Here is a 19,986-nt window from a genome sequence, read left to right as displayed (position 1 = left end):
ATCCTCATGGTTGCAGAGAAAAGCTGGAAAATGTGACCTAAGTGCAGCCCTGAAGGATCGGAAATCAGAAGGCAAGGAAAAAGATCTCAGGATGGTTAATCCAGCCGCATGATGCTGGGGGCCTGACTCATGATTTCTGAATGCTTGAAGCTGGCAAGACTGCCCTCGCCTCTGTTCCACCAGTGGTGCCAGCTTTGCTCCATCCAAAATCGCTATTTAGTACGGTTATCGATAACTGTCATAAAAAATGACTGTGGTATTGCAGTCACGCCTTGAGACTTCAGCTGAGATCAAGGGCCCCTTGTGCGGGGAGTTCTGCAGACTCATGGCAAGAGACAGTCTCTGCCACAAAGACCTTGCAGTTTAAACAGAGAAAGGGTGGGAGGGGAAACAGAGGCAAAATACTTGCTGTGGTCACAAAGAACCAGGAATAGGTCTCAGTTCTCCTGGCTCTCAGCATGGGGCCCTGTCCACCAGACCACATTGTCTCTCATGGTGTCTTTCATGACACTCCAGATGCAGGGAATGCCTTCCCTGAACTGCAAGGCAAATCTCCTCCCTCACATCTTTTCTCCAGACCCACTTCCTCTGAAACTCCTACAAGGAACCAGTCTGATGGCCAGGCTGAGAGGCAATGGGGAAAGTCACATCATTACATCTGTTGGTTATTTACCTCTCCCCAGCTCTTTGTATGTTGCTCATCTTCTTAGACTTCTTCATCTATGCTTTGAGCTAGACTGTAATTCCCAGCTCAAGCAGATGTGCCGGTACTAGTTCTGATTGAGCTAGCATGGTAAAACTAGAGCAGCATAGCCATGGCTGTGAGAGCGGCAAGAGGGATGTGGGTGGTTACATTAGACAGGATAAACATGTCTAAGAGATAGAAATCCTCATGCTTCAAAGCATAGGCCAATCACCAGCTGACTGGGCTTAGGAAGAAACTTCCTTTGAAGCATCTGGAACTGGTCCCTGTCAGACAGCATGCTGCCCTGGATGGACCATTGATCTCATTGGGTAGGGCAATTCCTGTGGTTCTAAGCTGATGGCATAAGAAGCTGTCGGAGAAAAACAGAGTTCTCACTATTTGTTTAGGTATAGCAAGTCAGATGCTTTATTAACTCTCACAATTGCGCAGAGGGAGAGAGCTAAGCAGGTCTCTCAACAGGTAAACAATTACAGCAAGCATTTATACCTTTTGTTACAGACAATAATGAGCAACGGTTGCATTTTGTTTATACATAGGTCATTTTGATATCTTATTTTGCTCACTAATGTAGACTCTTAGTCTACATTCCATATTATCTACACAAGGTTGCAGCAACTTCTCACACAGTTCTTTCCCACTTGCCTCACACATTCCTCGCTTCTACAAATCTCGCGTTATTAGGGTTACAGTTAGCCTAACTCTTGCTAACGAACTGTCATGCATTGCATCCCCTTCCTGTCAGTTCTTTCTCTGCTTCCACAACCCCCCCTTTTGTACTACTAGTACAACAAACATTTTCAAATCTCTATTTGCATTAAATCTCGGAATTCAGATTCTACATCAGATGCTTCAACCTTAGGGGTTTTGATTGGATGTAATGACAATGCATGATGAGCATGGACATGAAAGGTATTACTATCATTACGTCCTTTACAACAACAATAACATACTCCTGCACAACACAAGCAATAACATTCCCATAGCGATAATATGATGGGGTTGTTGTACAATCTTAGTCATATAACAAAATACATCATACTTAGTACATAAGGTGGATACTCTATAAGCTGTCTGAAAGGCATACTTTTTAACTTGATACATATTTTGAAGCATGTGAATTTGCCCTTGTACTTCAGAGATTTTCTGAACCTCTGGTAACAGTGAAAGCAAATTTTGAAATCGATCAGGTACTAAACTAGTCCAATTAAAGGGTATCTGGAACCTAAGGACTACTTGCAAAATTCTATCTGCAGGCCAGTAAATAATATGATTGCCTGCAGTGGTAATGAGATTAAAATGTATGTCTTGCAATGTGGTGGCTTTAACATACACACAGCTATCATTAGCTTAAAAAAATAAGTGTCCTGTCAGGGTAGTTCCTTGTTCCCTACCCTCCCAGCAAACGTAGTCATGAAGAGTAACAACTTCTCCTGGCTTCAGTTTACGGATACACTGAAGCTGTGGGGGTTGTAACGGCCAAAATGTCCATTGACTCCCTAACCCCATCCAAATGTCAGATGTAATCCCAGGAGCACTGACTAAAAATCGATTGGTCATACCAGGAGGTCTAATTTCCCAGATGTCTCGGTGAATTACCCAATCCCACATGCATCCTCCCCATGGACCCGGCAGGATTCGGTATGTGGGAGCCCACACCCCCTGAACCGGTCCATATGCTTGGAAGGAGCACTGAGAACGTCCACACTTCCACCCAGAAAGTTTCCAAGTATGTCTCCATGGCCACAGATCAGATGGTACTCCTGATGTGTCTGTAAGGGCAGTGGGCCAAGCCTGATGCTCTAGATCATTCCGAATGGCCATTAGCTGGTCATTCAGGAAATCCTGAATTTCTGAGCATGCTAGATCCCACTGCAATGCCTTCCCAGCCTCAGTGATATTCAATACCATCTCTGTCAGCAACTTCTGGGTCATTGAACTAAGGGCGGAAATAACATGTAACACACCAACTCCAGCCTGTACCTGGGTTAGTTGTGCTCCAGAAACAAGGCCAATGGCCTTCTCTAGTTGCCCCAATTTCTCATCATGTTCTTGGTTCTTAAAATTATTCCAAATTGCTGCTGCATTATTGGCCCCATCCCAAAGGGATCCGGTCAAGTCTCTCTTCTTTCTAGAGGAAATAACCCAAGCCCTCTATTGTGCTAATCTAATGGTAGCCCTCTGTGAGCAATTATAAATTCTTGGGGTTCACTGGTAGTGATATCATATACTTTTATCTCCACTGATCCATTCAATTGTTCGCTTATATGGGATATCCTGAACCTTAAAAATATATTTTTTCAAACAATATTTAAATAAATCACTAAAGTGTGAAGGCCTTAGTCATTGGTTTTATCAAATATATGGCATTGTCTGTATTTGGATGTGTTACAGGGGTAATAGTGTAATGGAGGAGATGGCAGGGGCAATGGCAACAAGGTGCCTTTGGTACTTATCATTTAAAATCCAATTAGGGAGGGCAATACATGCTGAAGGACTTATCCAAAACACAGGGCGCAGCCTGTAGAATAAACCCCAAAATCCAATCAATACCACGTTCCCAAGCATGGGTCCCACAAGTTTCTTCCTGCCAGTGTATAATTCTTTGTTTCTTCACCGGGGTCAGTTCTTAATGTCTCTTGTAGTCAGGAATCCCTGGACTTTGTGGTTTCAGTGAAGTAAGTGTTCCTTCTTCTCTTTTCCTGAAACAGTGTGGTTTAGCATCATACAGGGGAGAGGTTACTAGCACATCACCCTGTAATGGTTTTGCTTCTTCTAGAAAAATCCAGAGGCACAGTAGGTCTGTCAGTGGACAAGGGAGAGGTTACTAGCACTTCACCTTGTCTTTTTTTTCTTTTTTTCTTTTTCCTGCTGTCCAGAAGACACAGCAGAGCTAGAAGGAGAAATAGGCTTATCAGTCGGAGAGTCCTCCCGAGGTGGAGGGGTCTTTTTACAGTGAGAAGCATGGGTCCAGGCAGGTAGTCCTTGGCACTTCACAGTGGTGGTGGTTAAGAGGACTTGGAAAGGGCCTTTCCAGTGTGGAGCCAAAGCAGTCTTTCGTTGATGGACTTTACGTAGACTCAGTCTCCTTGTTTCAATGAATGGCAGGGCTGCAAGGGTCTTTGGGTAGCACTTCTTTTATCTGTGAGAAAAGAAACCTAACACATTTCATTAATGCCTGGCAGTGTTTTGCAGATCTCATAGTTGCTTGGGCACATTCAGGCCCCCCTTTTCTTGGCTGTCAGCCAAGTCTTAGCTGTGGGTAGTATCCTTGGATGGTGCCAGCGTCTTATCTTTGGACTGAGCTTGCTAGCTATTTTTTCCTCAGTTAACTCATTCTGTTCTTTTTCCTTCTCCCCTTCTTGGCTTCTTTTAACCTACAAAGGAAACTTCCACTCTTCACTTATACACCTTTTCCCAACAATGAACACATACACATTGCCATTATACAGTACATTAGTCTTATTATTCAATGTATGCCATGTACACCCCTCCAGTAAAATAACTTTATTACAGAGCTTTGGAGCAACAAACCAGGACAAGCACACCCACCTTTGAGGAGTCCACTCGGTACAACCTCTTGTGTCCAATAGCTTTCCTCTCTCCCCACCCTCTGGCTAGAAATCTGAAGTAGCCAGAAGGATCCCATGGGCAATATGGGGAGTGGGTTAACCTTCCATGTCCTTGCTTCCAAAGACTGTTGGTATGCAAATTTTAACAACAATTTTTTCAATTAAAAAAAAAATCTGGCCAATGAAGTTTCTTTTTCTTACTTAAGCAACTGTATTAGACTTTAGTATATCACATTTTCCTGATTTATCCAAACACTTTTTGTATTCCAAGTTGAATAAAAACAAGTATCTGCTTTTTGATTTAACCCTTCTATTTAATTTTGAACTAGACTGTCTAAAATATTAAACCCAACAATTCTGGCCACAAGACAAACACCACAAGACAGGACAAAGAACACAAAAATAATTCCTATTGTACCAGTAAATGCATGGTACATTGAATGCTGTTCAGCTGGCATCCGTTTTCTCTGATGATCTGAAAGAGAAAAGAACAGAGGTCTACCCCTTCTGGGTAGTCAGTCATTGCTTAAAATATTTCCTTTATATACACACATACTCTTGTTGATTTTAGACAAAACAGAGGAATTACCCCATGAAACTTGTATTTGTTTCATAGGCAGCCCAGGTTTCAGTGGCTTCTACCTTATTAGTTAGAAAATTGCATTAATACAGATGCTTTCTGGCTTGCTTCCAGATTCAAAGCTATCCACAGCTTAAAAATTCTTATGTAAAAAGGGACACAATTAACTTTCCCAGACTTTTGATTGCCTTTTACTTCTAACTCCTGCTTTCAAACACCCAGTGATCTGAAAAGAGACAACACAACCTATATTGGTAGGTTTGCATTTCTTTTACCTCTGCTACAATATACACTGCACATGTTCTGGGGAAAATGCACATCCTATCCACAATTCAATTTCCACAACACTAGCCACATCAATTTCTACACAAGGTGTAACTGTTTCTTTTGTGCTTACAAAATCTCCATGCACCCCTAGTAAAGTGACAGCTCGACCACACAGAGCCAGGGGCACTGTCCTTCTCTCTCTTTTTACCAGATCTTTTATCTGCTATTTTGTTACCCAAAAACAAATTCAAATCTTTATTCTTTCCTGAACACCGGGTAAAGGCCATTTACTTAACATATAATTCAAAGGGCTATCCTTAGAGGGTTTTACCAGAGACCCACCCATCTGCCTGCTGACACTCTAACAGAGAATTACACAGAGAACAGAGGGAATTATGGCCTAATAGGATCCTATTACAGGAATTTCTACTAATACTGACCGCTACAGGGGACGGGACAGAAGGATCCCAATTCAACCTCAGAGCTTCATTGCACGCGATGGCTTCCACTCTGAGGAATTACAAATGAGAGGCTCAGTTCCGTCCACACACCTAACACCTAAATGTATAAGACAGAAATTCATTAACCGGAGTCGCCAGTAACTGTCACCAAAATATCGGGTCCACCTAGCTGAGAGCCAATAACAGCCAGACAGGGATAAGGAAGAGTTGCTTTATTCAGCAGAAGAAAGGAGAGCCTTGCACCTTGGTACAAAGACTCTGTCTTACACACATTTTACCATTTCAATTATTATCCTGGGGATTTGAAATCCCCATGCTTATAATTACTTACTCCTTTCCTTCCACTATGCCCTCAAAGTTTCCAACCTGTTCTCCAATCTCTCTATCTATTGCCTGCCCGCTTGGGCCCGATCCTGCTTTTCTCGCTGAACCGTCCCTTCCATGGGCACCAGCTTTTTCACTACCAATTTAGATAGGAGGGTGGGCTTCTCAACTAGCCCCCACCCTTCCTGGTCTCTTCTCTTAAACATTCTTACTCACAAGGCTACCCGAGTCCTCCCTCGTGAGGCTTGCCACTTGGGCAAAACGCATGACCCATTGGCATTTAACTATTCAATTTTCTCTTGTGGCAAACACACTGCTCTTACAGCATATGCAAACACAAATGGTTAAATTCTGACAAGTCCCTGAAGGACCGGTACTTGCTTAGCCAGTGCTTCCTTTTCTGCCTGGAAGTCCTGTCTCAAGGCTTGCAACTTGCCCTGGGCGTAGGTTTGAGTTGCTGCCTGGTTCATGATCTATGCTCTTAATTGCTCAATTCTAGTTATCAAGTAAACAACTCTTCCCTTTTCTCCAACTTCTCTATTGCCCAGTCCTGCTACGACTGGGGTAGATCCACCTGACACCCTTCCCGGTCAGCCGGGGTGGAAAGAGGAATGCTAAATCCCTCTCCGGTTCTCAGACTTACTGCGGCTGAGAGTAGGCACACTTTCATACTTACACACGTACGTCCAGACTGGCCACGTCTGTGTATAACGTTCAGAGAAGGTGCTGTGCAATCTCCAACTTGCTTCCTCTCTTGGGAGGGCAGTTCTTTTACACCCTGAGGTCTCCTGGGGCGTCTTTTCAGTGATTCCAGTCCAGGCCGGCTGCCTGTGGCTTCTTCAGCTTCCCCAAACCACGCCGGCTCCAGGGTCGCAAAGGCAGACTGTTGGATCTCACTGGACAGTTAAGCTTTGCAAATGTAATCTCAGCACTGTAACTTGTATTGCCTTTGGTTTGACTATGTCTATATTTTTTCACAGTCAGCTGGGGCCGAAAGCAGTTTTTCTTTGTACTTAGCCTGGTCTGCATTGATTCTTGACCTTGAACGCAGATTAACTTTCTCTTTATCTCTGGACCAAGCTGAATTTCAAATTAACCCGTTCCTTTCCTCAATAGACAAATTGCTCCCATTGTGTGTCAGAGGCTTTTTGGTGATTAAAAGCTCCTCTGAGATGTATGATCTTATCTAGATTGAAGGTACCTTCTAGTGGGCATTGTTTAGATGAATTTTTCACGCGTGTAATGATTTCAATTCTCTAAATACCTGCAGATTTTAGTACCATAATGTACGTACATGAAATAAGCTGGGGTACCCTTAGTGGGTGAGAGGGAATCCTTAGACTGTCCCCCACCCATTTTCCAATCACACACACAGGGAGGAGGATGCCCTGTCCGCGCTAGCGGCACATAAACTAAGGATCTCTCCCTACAGGGTATTCACACAGGAGAGACTAACAAGGATGGCCACGACCCTCCTACACCTCCCTTCAGCAAAGAGCGTTGGCTAGTCTCAGAGAGACGGCGCCGCTTACTCTGTTACATCCAGTGAGATGATCAGACTGTCAGTGGCTCACACAGAGAGGAAAAGGGGGAGGGAAGATGGGTTCACACACTCCTAGACCCAGGTAGCCTCCTCGCCGGACGATGCCAGGCTGAGTTAGCCCACCGTGGGTCGGATCTCCTAAAAGATCCTCTAGTTACCAGGCTTGCGTTAGAGTAGTTCTGGTCACGAGCCAAAAGACTTCGCAGAGTACTCTGGGCGTCTTCCGGTAACACTCAATTCACACTGGTGTACACACACACACACACACACACACACACCAAGGCCTTATTCCAGGTACTATTCCCAAGTACCTCCAGGTACTATTCCCAAGTACCTCGATGCATCACTCGAGGCGGTAAAAACCCCTCCTGAGGCGGTAACAACCCCTCAACACAGGTGCAAACCCTATGCACCTCGCATATGCATACAGGGGGCGGCAACAATTCCCCTAAGCCGCTCAGCATCTGACCTTGCTGCACAGTCAATAAGTTCGGATGGCGTGAGCCCAACAGGGACAGACGGCTCCACGGACAGTCCTCCTCCGACACCCCAATAGAGATTTCAAAAGGTCTCCTACCTCTATTGTGGCGCCATGGGGTTCAAAGGGGAACGATCCGTAGCAGCTGCCGGTGCCTCTGCGGGCGTTGCCATCCCGGACGAGCCCCCAAATTGTCGGAGAAAAACAGAGTTCTCACTATTTGTTTAGGTATAGCAAGTCAGATGCTTTATTAACTCTCACAATTGCGCAGAGGGAGAGAGCTAAGCAGGTCTCTCAACAGGTAAACAATTACAGCAAGCATTTATACCTTTTGTTACAGACAATAATGAGCAACAGTTGCATTTTGTTTATACATAGGTCATTTTGATATCTTATTTTGCTCACTAATGTAGACTCTTAGTCTACATTCCATATTATCTACACAAGGTCGCAGCAACTTCTCACACAGTTCTTTCCCACTTGCCTCACACATTCCTCGCTTCTACAAATCTCGCGTTATTAGGGTTACAGTTAGCCTAACTCTTGCTAACGAACTGTCATGCATTGCATCCCCTTCCTGTCAGTTCTTTCTCTGCTTCCACAAAGCCTATGCTAAAAACCAGCAGCTGCATTCCTAGATCGCCTCACTCTGCCCAAGGTGTCTGTGATGTCCTGGAACTCAGATACTGACAGGTGAACAAAAAAGGAACTTGGCAGCACCCTATTTTGTTCTGATATATATTTGGGTCTGATCCTGCTTCCAGTGGGACTTTTGCCATTGAGTTCAGTCACAGTAGGGTAGTAATACGAATGTTTAGGGCATCTACTTTTCATGCATAGAGTTCAAAAGAGGATCTGTATGGGTATCAGTGATCACACATAGAGAAACTAAAGCACAGGATTTGCACTAGGTCACACAGTGAGGCAGTAGTAGAGTTGAACTAAAAAGCCCAGGTCACCTGACTGGTCCATTATGCTATCTGCCCTTTACCTGTAATTCAGTGTCTATGTATAATCACTAATAGTTTAGGATATTTTAATGTTTTACCTTAAAAAACAACAGACACTTGACTAGAAGGAAATCACCTGCATTCTCCTCTTGGTTTTATATCTTCATGTCTCTGTCACCGATGGCAGCACAAGCAGAATTGAAGCAGAGAGGAAGCAAGGCCATGTTGGAGGGGCTGGCTGCTGCGGGGGGCTGGCAGAGCTACTGTACCTTTGTTAGGGTCCTTTACATGACCCCTGGAGCACCAAGGTTTCACGCTCTTTCTTCCTAGAACAGAATACCTGCAAATAAAGATACTTGTTAGTTTATGCACCTGGACGTGTGCCTCTGGCAGACTGTGATTAACTCTGACAAGATGGGACAGGCACCCACCTCCCATGCTGGCTCGCAGTAGAACAGAGAGGTGGGAGAAACAGTGCTGCCTTGTCCTGTTCTCCTGCTGCAAGGCTGGTGTGTACTGCATGACCAGTCACCGTCTGAAAGGGAGTTGGATAGGGGTCATTGCAGGGATATGGAGAGCTGAGGGCACACGTGGGGCAGCTAGAGGACTGAAGGAGCAGACAGAATGATGGAAAAGGCCTGAAGTGATGCTGGCAAACCATCAGATGCTAGCAAAGAACAGACAAACTCACAACTAGAGACCAGCCCAGGTCACCTGTATGTTAGTTTTGCTCAAAATAGGTATTAGTCTTCTAAGAATGTATTTAGTGTTTAGACTCTAGGAGATACTTGCAAGTTGCTACATGCATTAATCTAACTTGTAATGTCGGTATTCCAGGCTAGAAGAAAATACATAAATTTTGCTTTATAGTTTTGACAATGTTTGCTTTGAACTTGTGAACCCAGGTATGGGAATCCTCTTCCCCCGCCCATCCTGGTGGACTATCAAAATGTAAGTGGGCCATTATCAGACAAAAGCTTTGTTAATTGCCGCATCCACCCATGGAGAAGTATGGGTAGAAGGTCTTGTCCCATTGCTCTGAATGGTAGAAAAAGGAAGTACAAATAGCTGATGTGAAGATTTTTCATCTCTTTGCTGTTTGAGCTCTCACAGGGCCAGAGGCCAAACTGAAGCCAGAGATCCCCAGGGGACTGCCTCCTGGGGCTGCCCTGAAAGACACTTTGAACTGACAGATCACTACAACTCTGTCACTTTTAGGAGTTAGATGATAACTCCTTTGTGTGTACATGTTTGCTGGCTTTAACCTGTTAATAAACCTCCATATCCGGGCCCCCAATCACATTCGCTGGCCCCCACGTGTAACAAGGTCTTCACTTGCCCTCGCAACAAATCAGCCAGAGACCCCTTCTGAGTGCGATCACCAGTGCTTTCTATTTTCAGTGTCAGCTCCCACCACCTTCTATTTACAGACTGCTCCAAACCAGCAATCTGGGGGATAGCTAGCTTCTCCAGCCAGCAGGGATGCACAGCCTTTGGCTCCTCCCTCTCCTTTCTCTTCCTCCCTGCCAGCCTTATATAGCCCCCTGGCTAATAAGGCCCGTAGGTGCTTCTCTTCTAGCAATTAGGTGTGGCATACTCAGCCAGCCTCAATTAATGCTTCTTAATTGGAGCTGGGCTAACAGGGGCCTGGCTCAGGACCTCCTGGCCAGCACCCTGTTACAAGCCTTCATGGAGAAAGCAAAGTGCAGACACTGGCCCGTCTAGGCAGTTGAGCTTGCTGGGAATAATACCGTTTAGACAGGGAACTGTGCAGCCTGCAAAAAAGTCAGATCCAGAGGGTGAGAGATGTGGGTCTCTATCCAAGAGAGATGATGGCTGAGGAACCAGGAGCCTAGAGTGGGTGCCTTTGGTAGACCATGGAGGGGAAATATTGGTGCAGTTGCTCTGAATGTGACAATTTACATGTCTGGATAGGGGTGTGAGGGTTTGTGTGTATGCGTGTGAGGAACAAGTCATTAGGGGAGATATGGGTATGCGTTTGTGCAGTCATTGCATGTTGTCAAGCAGAAATAACATTATAATTTACTTGTCTATAGCAGTTACCGTTAGATCTTAAGGTAAATTTGTAAAGTTAACTAATTAAACTTCAATACTTTTATTAGGTAGGGAGGTGCTAATAAAACCATTTTACAGCTGGGGAAACTGATGGATAGCGAAGTTAGATTATTCTCATGGTCACACAGCAAGACAGTCAAGAACACAGCCTAGGAGCCCTGACTCCCAGTCCTCTGCCCAGAGACTAGTCACTAGGGAACAGACCCTCCTCAATAGAAACTTGGCTATGAAATGCAAGTTATCAGGAGACACCCGTGATGGCTCACAGTAACCCAGAGAATGCAATGGACAAACGCAGAACTACAGCAAAGTGTTCAAAAATATACATGTAGACTTTTTGCTGTTGGGTTAAAATTATGCTGCTAACACATTATTTGGTGGTTATTGTGTATCTTTTTAAAATGTGTCAGAGCTGCTGAGAGCTGGTGACAGATGCCACGTGTGTCTCTCAGATTGAAATAAACACAGAAATTTGTAGTTACAGCAGATGCAGCGGAAATGGGGGGGGGGTACAAGCGTCCGAACCATGGCTCTGCCTGCCATGCCACTCGCACGAGGCCCTGCCCCCGCACCAACCCTTCTCCCCAAGACCCCGCCCTTGTACTGTCCCTTCCCCAAGTCCCCACCCTCACACCACCCCTTCCCCCAAGACCCTGCCCCCGCACCACCTCTTCCCCCTTTTAAAAGTTGAGGGGCCAAGGCCCCCTGGTCCCCCTTGTTCCAGCCCCCCTGCTTCGAAACCATGAAAAAAACTCATAGGCCTTACAAATTCTATCCCTGAGCTTTCCCAGCTCTCATCCCAGGCCTCTCTAGTAGTCTGGGATTGGCAGCTGTGATGGCAGGTAGCTCTGAGGATTCTGGGATTGTTGGTGTTAGAGATGAGGTCAGGATGGCAGCATGATGGATAGAGATGTTTTGATTGAACCCACAGGAACATGGGTGGCACCCAAATACATCAGAGGGTGGCACCCAGATATGTCAGAGGGGCAATATGTAACTTGTTTGTGTCAAAGTTAGACTCAGGACTCATAGTTTGTCAGACCACTTTGTTTTATTAGCACAGCGCTCTGCTAATACATTCAGATAATGTGAGCCTCCATGCAAGATTCAAACAGTCTTATTTATACAGATAAAAGGGTGCAAACTAAACAAAGGGACAGAGAGAGCAAAATTGTAAAATATGCATGGAGCACAATATGCATAACCTGCTTCCTTGTTAACTCTTATCGATCTAAGACTAATGCTTCACCAATTGCCCTTAAGTGGCAAGTTAAGCAGTTAATGTCTGCTTTCCTGTCCCCTGGCTTGCAGCATTTCTCATTTCTACTTAAAGGTACATACAGCATTCTTTAATTCATTCTATTTCTTTAATATAATTCATTTCACTTTCACATTTGTATCAGTGTATAAAGATTTATCTTAGAGGGAGTGTCTTCGTCTGGCCGCGGGGAGAATGGAAAGTCCCGCCATACACTGAACCAGTCCATTGTCACAGGCATACATGTGTAAGCAGTGGTGAGCTGGAGACGGTTCGCACAAACCGGTTGTTAAATTTTGAAGCGGTTTTAGAACCGCTTGTTAACTGGCTTCATTGCGAGGGAAGCTTTGATGGGCTCCGGCTGGGAAGCGTGTAATTCCTCCTCCCGGCCGCCGAGGGGCGCTGTGCTGCACTGAGGGAGCCATGTGGGCTGCCTCCTGGCCCTGTTGTTGCTGCTGCTGCTCCTCATACCTCTGGCCCTGGGGCTCCAGCTACTGCTTGGTGGGTCCCCGACTGCTCTGCTGGGCCTGGGCTGCATCGTGCTGCTCTGAGCTATTGTCCCCATGTGAGTACCCACCACGCTGCCCACAGCCAGCCCCTGCTGCACCCCCCTGCCCACAGCCAGCCCCAGCTCCCAGCCAGCCCCTGCTGCACCCCCTGCCCGCAGCCAGCCCCAGCTCCCAGCCAGCCCCTACTGCACCCCCTGCTCACAGCCAGCCCCTGCTCACAGCCACCCCCCGCCTGCAGCCAGCCCCTACTGCACCCCCTGCCCGCAGCCAGCCCCAGCTCCCAGCCAGCCCCTACTGCACCCCCTGCTCACAGCCAGCCCCTGCTCACAGCCACCCCCTGCCCGCAGCCAGCCCCTGCTGCACCCCCTGCCCGCAGCCAGCCCCTGCTGCACCCCCTGCCCGCAGCCAGCCCCAGCGCCCAGCCAGCCCCTGCCCGCAGCCAGCCCCTGCTGCACCCCCTCTCCACAGCCAGCCCCAGCGCCCAGCCAGCCCCTACTGCACCCCCTGCTCACAGCCAGCCCCTACTCACAGCCACCCCCTGCCCGCAGCCAGCCCCAGCTCCCAGCCAGCCCCTACTGCACCCCCTGCTCACAGCCACCCCTGCCCGCAGCCAGCCCCTGCTGCACCCCCTGCTCACAGCCAGCCCCTGCCCGCAGCCAGCCCCTGCTGCACCCCCTGCCCGCAGCCAGCCCCTGCCCGCAGCCAGCCCCTGCTGCACCCCCTCTCCACAGCCAGCCCCAGCTCCCAGCCAGCCCCTACTGCACCCTCAGCTCCCAGCCAGCCCCTGCCCGCAGCCACCCCCTGCCCGCAGCCAGCCCCTACTGCACCCCCTGCTCACAGCCAGCCCCCGCCCGCAGCCAGCCCCTGCTGCACCCCCCTGCCCGCAGCCAGCCCCTGCCTGCAGCCAGCCCATGTCACACCCCCTGCCTCCAGCTAGCCCTGCCCCATACCCCTGTCTGCAGCCAGCCCCATGTTCACTGGTGCACTGCAGTTTTCAGGGCATTAACCCTGCACACCTGCTTCAATGAGGGGTGCAGGGAGCAGCTGGGACCCACACATGTGTACACCCTAGGGTGACCAGACAGCAAGTGTGAAAAATCAGGACTGGGGTGGAAGGTAATAGGAGCCTATATAAGAAAAATACCCAAAAATCGAGACTGTCCCTATAAAATCGGGACATCTGGTCACCCTAGCACACCCCCGGGGAGTGGCGGGGACCGACACATGTGAAACGGAGCTCATTTCTAGTTCAGGCCCATCTTTTTAAAAAAGAACTTTAGGTAGGGTTAACGTACATCCGTATTTTCCTGGAGATGTCAGGCTTTTTGGTTCTTAAATTGCCGTCTGGGCGGAATTTTTAAATTTTCCTCCCGGGAAAATACGGACGTATGGTAACCCTATTGGTACAAAAAATACATACTGTGGCACATCCCTTAAATCAGAACTTTTTATAGGGAACCGCTTGTTAAAATTTTAGCAGCTTATCACTGTGTGTAAGTGTACCTGTAACCATTGAGCCAGGGCATTAGCACCGTGCTTTGTCGTCAATAAACCTGACCAAGTTCCTTCACTGAAAACCGAGTCTCTGGATTTACTGGGCAGTTTGATCAGGCTATCTGGCCAGAGTCAGTACAGCATGCAGAAAGAAAACACACATGCAGCCAAACATGACCACAGATGTGTCATCTGAATTCAATGCTGCTGTGTTTAAGTGATCAAAGTGACAGCATGTTTCCTGTCAAAGAGCAGACGGTAATGAGGGTTTTCAGGAGGGTGACTTCTGCGGAAAGAAGCACCAGAAACATATTTCAGTCTAATAATCCTGTTAAATTAGAAACAACTGAGTTCAGCAGGATGGGGCCCAGTATGGAGAATGGGGGCACCAGCCAGAAAGCAAGACACAAGTGATGAGAAGGGAAGTCATTGAGAAGATTAAAAACCAGAAGGGAAAGGCACATTAAAGAGAGGAGTAATTATGGAAGGCATGGGACCATAGATGAGCAGAGATGTCTATCTCCATCTTAGTGTCTTGTCTAGTGTCCATCATTGTAGTACCCACGTGCTGTTAGCCCGTGCTAGTCAGACACGCAAGTGTTGGTGTCTCCTACACGTTCCACAGGACCGGGCACACGAATGCTTCAAAAACAATCATCATACACAGTTTTCCCATGCATTAGTGTGCTTTCATTATGTCCCTGTTAGTGGGACGTGCACTTTACACTGTCTGCACTTAAATCCCCTGAAAAAATGAAATTGCCCTGTATAGTACGGTGCACTGCAGTCTCCCTGCTATGGGATGTGGTGTTGTGAGGCTGTACTTTCATAAAGGCTGACGTGTGAAAAGACTGTTAAGACCCGCCCCCCCAGTTTACAAATAGGGATGGCCCAAGTCCCCATGTAAGAGGGAGGGTGCCTGGGGCTAGTTTGATCCTGCTAAGCACAGTGCTTTAGCTCAGTGGTCCCCACACTTTTTTCAGCATCGTGTGCCCCCTTATCCCTGTCTGTGCCACCCCCTCAAGCCGGACCGAGGTAAAGGGGCCGAGGCTGGGTCTGCAGCTGGGGAGTGGATTGGGGACCAGGAATAGGGCTGCAAATGGAACTGCAGCCAGGGGCTGAGGCTGGGGGCGGGGCCAGGGCTGGGACCAGGGCTGGGTGCAGAGTAGCAGCTGGGAACAGGGCCGGGTGCAGGGCCGGAACCTGGGGCTGTGGCTGGGGGTGGGGCAGGAGCAGAACTGGGGGCGGGGCAGGGGCTGGGTGGCACTCCCTCCCCACCTTTGGTGGGGGCTGGTCAAGTCCCTGCTATGCTTGCCTGAACGATCCTCCACACCCCCCTAGGGGGGCATGCCCCACAGTTTGGGGACCCTGCTTTAACTGAATGTGTCTCTGGCTAAGCAAGCTGGTGCAGCAGTGGTATCCACTCTGTGTCACTGTTCCACAGGCAAGCGAGGGACAAGAGGGTCCCACACTTGATTAATGGACAATCACATCCGGAATTTGCAAACGTGAAAGTCCAGGGTAGGGTGAAAGGGGAATCATAGAATATCAGGGTTGGAAGGGACCTCAGGAGGCCATCTAGTCCAACCCCCTGCTCAAAGCAGGACCAATCCCCAACTAAATCATCCCAGCCAGGGCTTTGTCAAGCCTGACCTTAAAAACCTCTAAGGAAGGAGACTCCACTACCTCCCTAGATAACCCATTCCCGTGCGGAAGAGGAGGGTCAGACTGGTGGTGGGGAAGGGACAGGTCAGGCTATGGTGGGGGGCCGTGGACAGTTTTGCTGCATCTCGGAGGTGGCGACTCTACATGGGGTGGGTTGCTGAAGAGAGCAAGCCAGACTGTGGAGGGAGCTGCGCAAGCTGGACCCCTTGACACTCTCAGGTGTTGCAGGACTGTTCTGCTTTGACCCACAAAACCTCCTGTCCCACATGGCTGGCTGGGCTTGGCTCCTCACTCCTGCCCTCTGGCACATGAGGTCACAATGCTGCTCACTCCAATTTGGCCTGGCACCATCCTCCCATCAAGGACCCTGGCCAAACCTGAGCGGTGCTGCGACCCCGTTGCAGACAGGCCAGGTTGCATCGCCCTGAGTTGGGAGCTAATTCCAACCAGCCCTGCAGGACAGGAGCAGCAGGAACCGCCGCTGGGGGGTGAGTGCGGGTGGGCTCACTCTGCAGCTTGCCTCCCTGACCTCGCGCCCCTCAGGGCCAGCCCTCATCGCCAGCCTCCCTCCCGGAAAGACAGGACTCTTCCTGCTTTACCAACAGGTATGTGGAAGCAGAGAGGGGGGCTGCGGGTAGCTGTTACCGTAAGGAATTGCTGGTGGGGGGCATTACCCAGCATACACCATGGCATGTCTGGTAGGGGATGTGGAGGGCAGGGGCAGTGAGGTTCATGTTAGGGAGGGCGTTGGACCCAATGGCTAGAGTCAGAGTGGTGACATCAGCGTCTGAGGGTTGCTGTGCTGCCTCCTGGTGGCTGGGTCTCTGCCCCATCTGGCTCTGCCCTGGCACTTCTCCCTCCCAATCCCACATGGCTTGGGCCTGGTGCCCCTGGGATTTCTCACGGGGTTCTGGGTTTGGGGGCATAGGAGGGAATAGCAGAAGCTGGGTCTTAACTCCCACCTCTCCTCTGGTGCAGCTGTGCCTGCTTCTGAGTTGTCTCCCACCGGCTGACTCTGCCCCCCTAGTTGGTTCTGTTGTGGAGGCCACATGGCTGGGAGGAAGTGAGGGGCTACATGGGGCCTCGTACCCCAGGGGGATGGTCTCCTCTGCACGGTGCTGGGTCTAGGGGATGCTTGGGGGAGGAAGTGTTGTCCTATTGTAGGAACCATGGGTGGCTCAAGAGTCTGGTGGATGCATGTCCTCTTGACTTTCTTTTTACATGGCACTGGGGCCCTGCTGGATCCTCCCTATATTCCTGCCCCCTCCAATCTGGCCTCTTGCCATGCCATTGCTCTGCAGTCTGGGCTGCTCCTGCCTTGACCAAGAGCAACATCACATGTTCCATCGCTGGTTCCCCAGGTGCCAGTGAGAGGGACTCGAAGCAGGATTCCCCTCCCCTGCCCTGGACAGCACAATAGGCCATCACTAAACCTGGCGGGTTATCTTTGTTAAATAAACACTGAGCGGCTGGTGGGAAGTTCCCGGCTGCCCTTTATCCAGGTATTTTGGCATGTTTCTGCAAACCGCTGACTTGCGTGTAATTGTTTCTGGCAGTGTTCACCTCAGTCATAACAGAGCTTTCACCAATGGTACAGCTCATTATATAATTATCACTGATGTGTCACAGCTGATGTCTGGTCTTCCAGGTTAGTGCTGTTGTGGAAAAATGACCACGCGTTGTGTTTGAATCAGAATCGCCTGAGGCCTTTTTATTTTCATGCATGCATGGGGGGTACCAGTAAACTAGCAATCCCCCTGATTACAGAATCTTGCACAGCTTATATAGCATAAAACCACAATTACATGATACATACTGTCTTATCAGCATTATTGCCATATTTGGAATACACTCTCCATAAAAGGAATATAGCTTAGCAAGCTTTCCTGTTTTTCACAGTCTGCCTTATTGCGATTTGCAGACTTCTCCAAAACTGTCAATGCAGCACTATGAATCACAGGTCTTATAATTATAGATAGTTCTGCTTTTATACTTTTCCTCTATTCTGCCTCTAAAAACCTTTCACCTACAATAGACTTAACTAATGTTCAGGTCTGAACCAAAGTTCAGGCCCGAGACAACTAAAGTTTAGGCCCTAGCAAACTTTTTCCTCCACAATTCCCCCCTTTGGCGCTTCCAGCGCCACCCTTGGCCTAAACTTCCACATTCATGAGCCCTCTAATTTCTGTCTTTTCCTTTTCTCTTATCTCATCCCAACTTTTATCATAAACCTCATTAACAATCATTAAGGCTACCTGCTCCCTTGCAGTGGGCCTAGCAAAAATTACAGACACAGCAATATCCCTTACAACAATAATAGCAAAAACACAATCCTAAAACAAGCAATCCTAATACAATAATCAATCCGCTTATAACAACAACATGGTGTGGTTCGTATATAATTTTGGTCACTGTACACAGCATGTCTCGACTAGTGCACAAGGAAGACAGTCAATAGGCTGTCTGAAAGGCACCTTTTCCTATTTGATACATATTTTCAAGGACATGAATTTGTCCCTATAAATCAGAAATTTTCTGGACCTTGGGTATCAATGAAAGCAAATTTTGGAAACAGTCTGGTACCAGGGTTGTCCAGTTAAAGGGCATTTTATACTTGAGAGTTGATTGCAAATTTTTATCCAAAGGCCAATAAATAACATGGCTGCCTGAAGTCATAGTGAGGTTAAAATGGGCGTTGTGTACAATATGGGCCTTAACAAATATACAGCTGTTATTAACCTGGAAGATCATGACTTCTGTCAGGAGGGTTTCCAGTCCCTTACCTTCCCAACAAACATTGTTATGGACAGTGACAACTTTCCCTGGTTTGAGTTTACATATACATTGGATCTGTGAGGGTTCCAATGGCCAGAGTGTCCATTGGTTTCCTAATCTAATCCAAATATTGGGCGTTATTTCAGGGGCACCGACTATAAATCGGCTAGGTAAACCAGGTGGTTTTATTTCCCATATATCTCGGTGAATCACCCAGTCCCAGATGCATCCTCCCCATGGACCAGGCAGGATTCGGTAAGTGGGTGCCCATATCCCTTTAACTGGTCCATACGGCTGGAAGGAGCATTGGGACTGTACACATCTCCACCCTGAAAACCTCCAGGTATGTCTCCATGGCCACAGATCAGATGGTACTCCTGAGGTGTCTGTGAGGGCAGTGGGCCAGGCCTGGTGTTCGAGATCACTTCGAATGGTTGCTAATTGATCATTCAGAAAATCCTGGATCTTTGAACATGCTGTGTCCCACCGCAATGCCTCCGCAGCACCAGTGATGTTCCATACCATCTCTGCCAGAAGTCTCTGGGTTAAGGAACCAAGGGCAGAAATGACATGTAATTCACCTACCCCGGCTTGCACCTGGGTTAGTTGTGCCCCTGTAATAAGTCCTGAAGCCTTTTCTCATTGGCCCAATTTTTCTGCATGCTGTTGGTTTTTATAGATATTCCAAATTGTAGCCACACCATTAGCTCCATCCCACAGATGTCCAGTCAAATCTCTTTTTCGTTTGGGGAAAGCCCATGCCCGTAGTTGAGCTATTCGGAGAGCAGCCCCCCTTGAATAGTTATAATATTTAAAAGTAATTTGGAAACTAGACAAAGGTAACATAAATCTTATGGTTCCCAGGGTGGCATTGATTATGGTCCATCGATTTCCATATATATCCCTTTTAGGGTTAGTCTTATACCACATTTGCTGACTGAACACCTTCACATATTTTTGGAAATCGTTAACTCTAAAAACATAGGGTGGGGCATACTGCAATAGGGTACAGGTTACATCAATGGTCACGGGAATTGTGTGAATACAATTAAAATTTCTTGAGGTTGAACAGAGCCTTTGGGTATATATTTGACCCCCTTTTAACTGGGTGACTAAATAACAAAAGGGACCTTTCCCTGTTGAGGTGTTACAAACCCCGGGGATGGCCATCATGTCTACTTTGCTATAGAACCCATCAATTGCAATTACAAATTCTTGGGGTTCACTGGTAGAGATATCATATACTTTTATCTCCACTGATCCACTTGTTTTCCATTCAATTGTTCACTTATATGGGATATCCTGAACCTTAAAAATAATTTCTTTTACTA

General features: G+C 47.8%; 1 long non-coding RNA gene across 2 annotated transcripts; it reads right to left on the bottom strand.

Annotated features, from left to right (window-relative positions):
* Positions 1-1,083: 1,083 nt before the first annotated feature.
* On the bottom strand, positions 1,084-9,201 carry LOC135973373 (uncharacterized). 2 transcript variants are annotated; one of them, XR_010590179.1, is made up of 2 exons: positions 6,584-9,201; positions 1,084-4,750 (listed from the first exon to the last, which is right to left on the bottom strand). It is a non-coding gene; the product is annotated as an uncharacterized LOC135973373 (long non-coding RNA). The 2 variants fall into 2 exon arrangements; XR_010590180.1 differs by having other exon boundaries at positions 6,592-9,201.
* Positions 9,202-19,986: the final 10,785 nt, after the last annotated feature.

The sequence above is a fragment of the Chrysemys picta genome, chromosome 9, assembly GCF_011386835.1.
Source record: "Chrysemys picta bellii isolate R12L10 chromosome 9, ASM1138683v2, whole genome shotgun sequence".
NCBI lineage: Eukaryota > Metazoa > Chordata > Testudines > Emydidae > Chrysemys > Chrysemys picta.
This window is presented reverse-complemented; position numbering and strand designations above follow the sequence as displayed.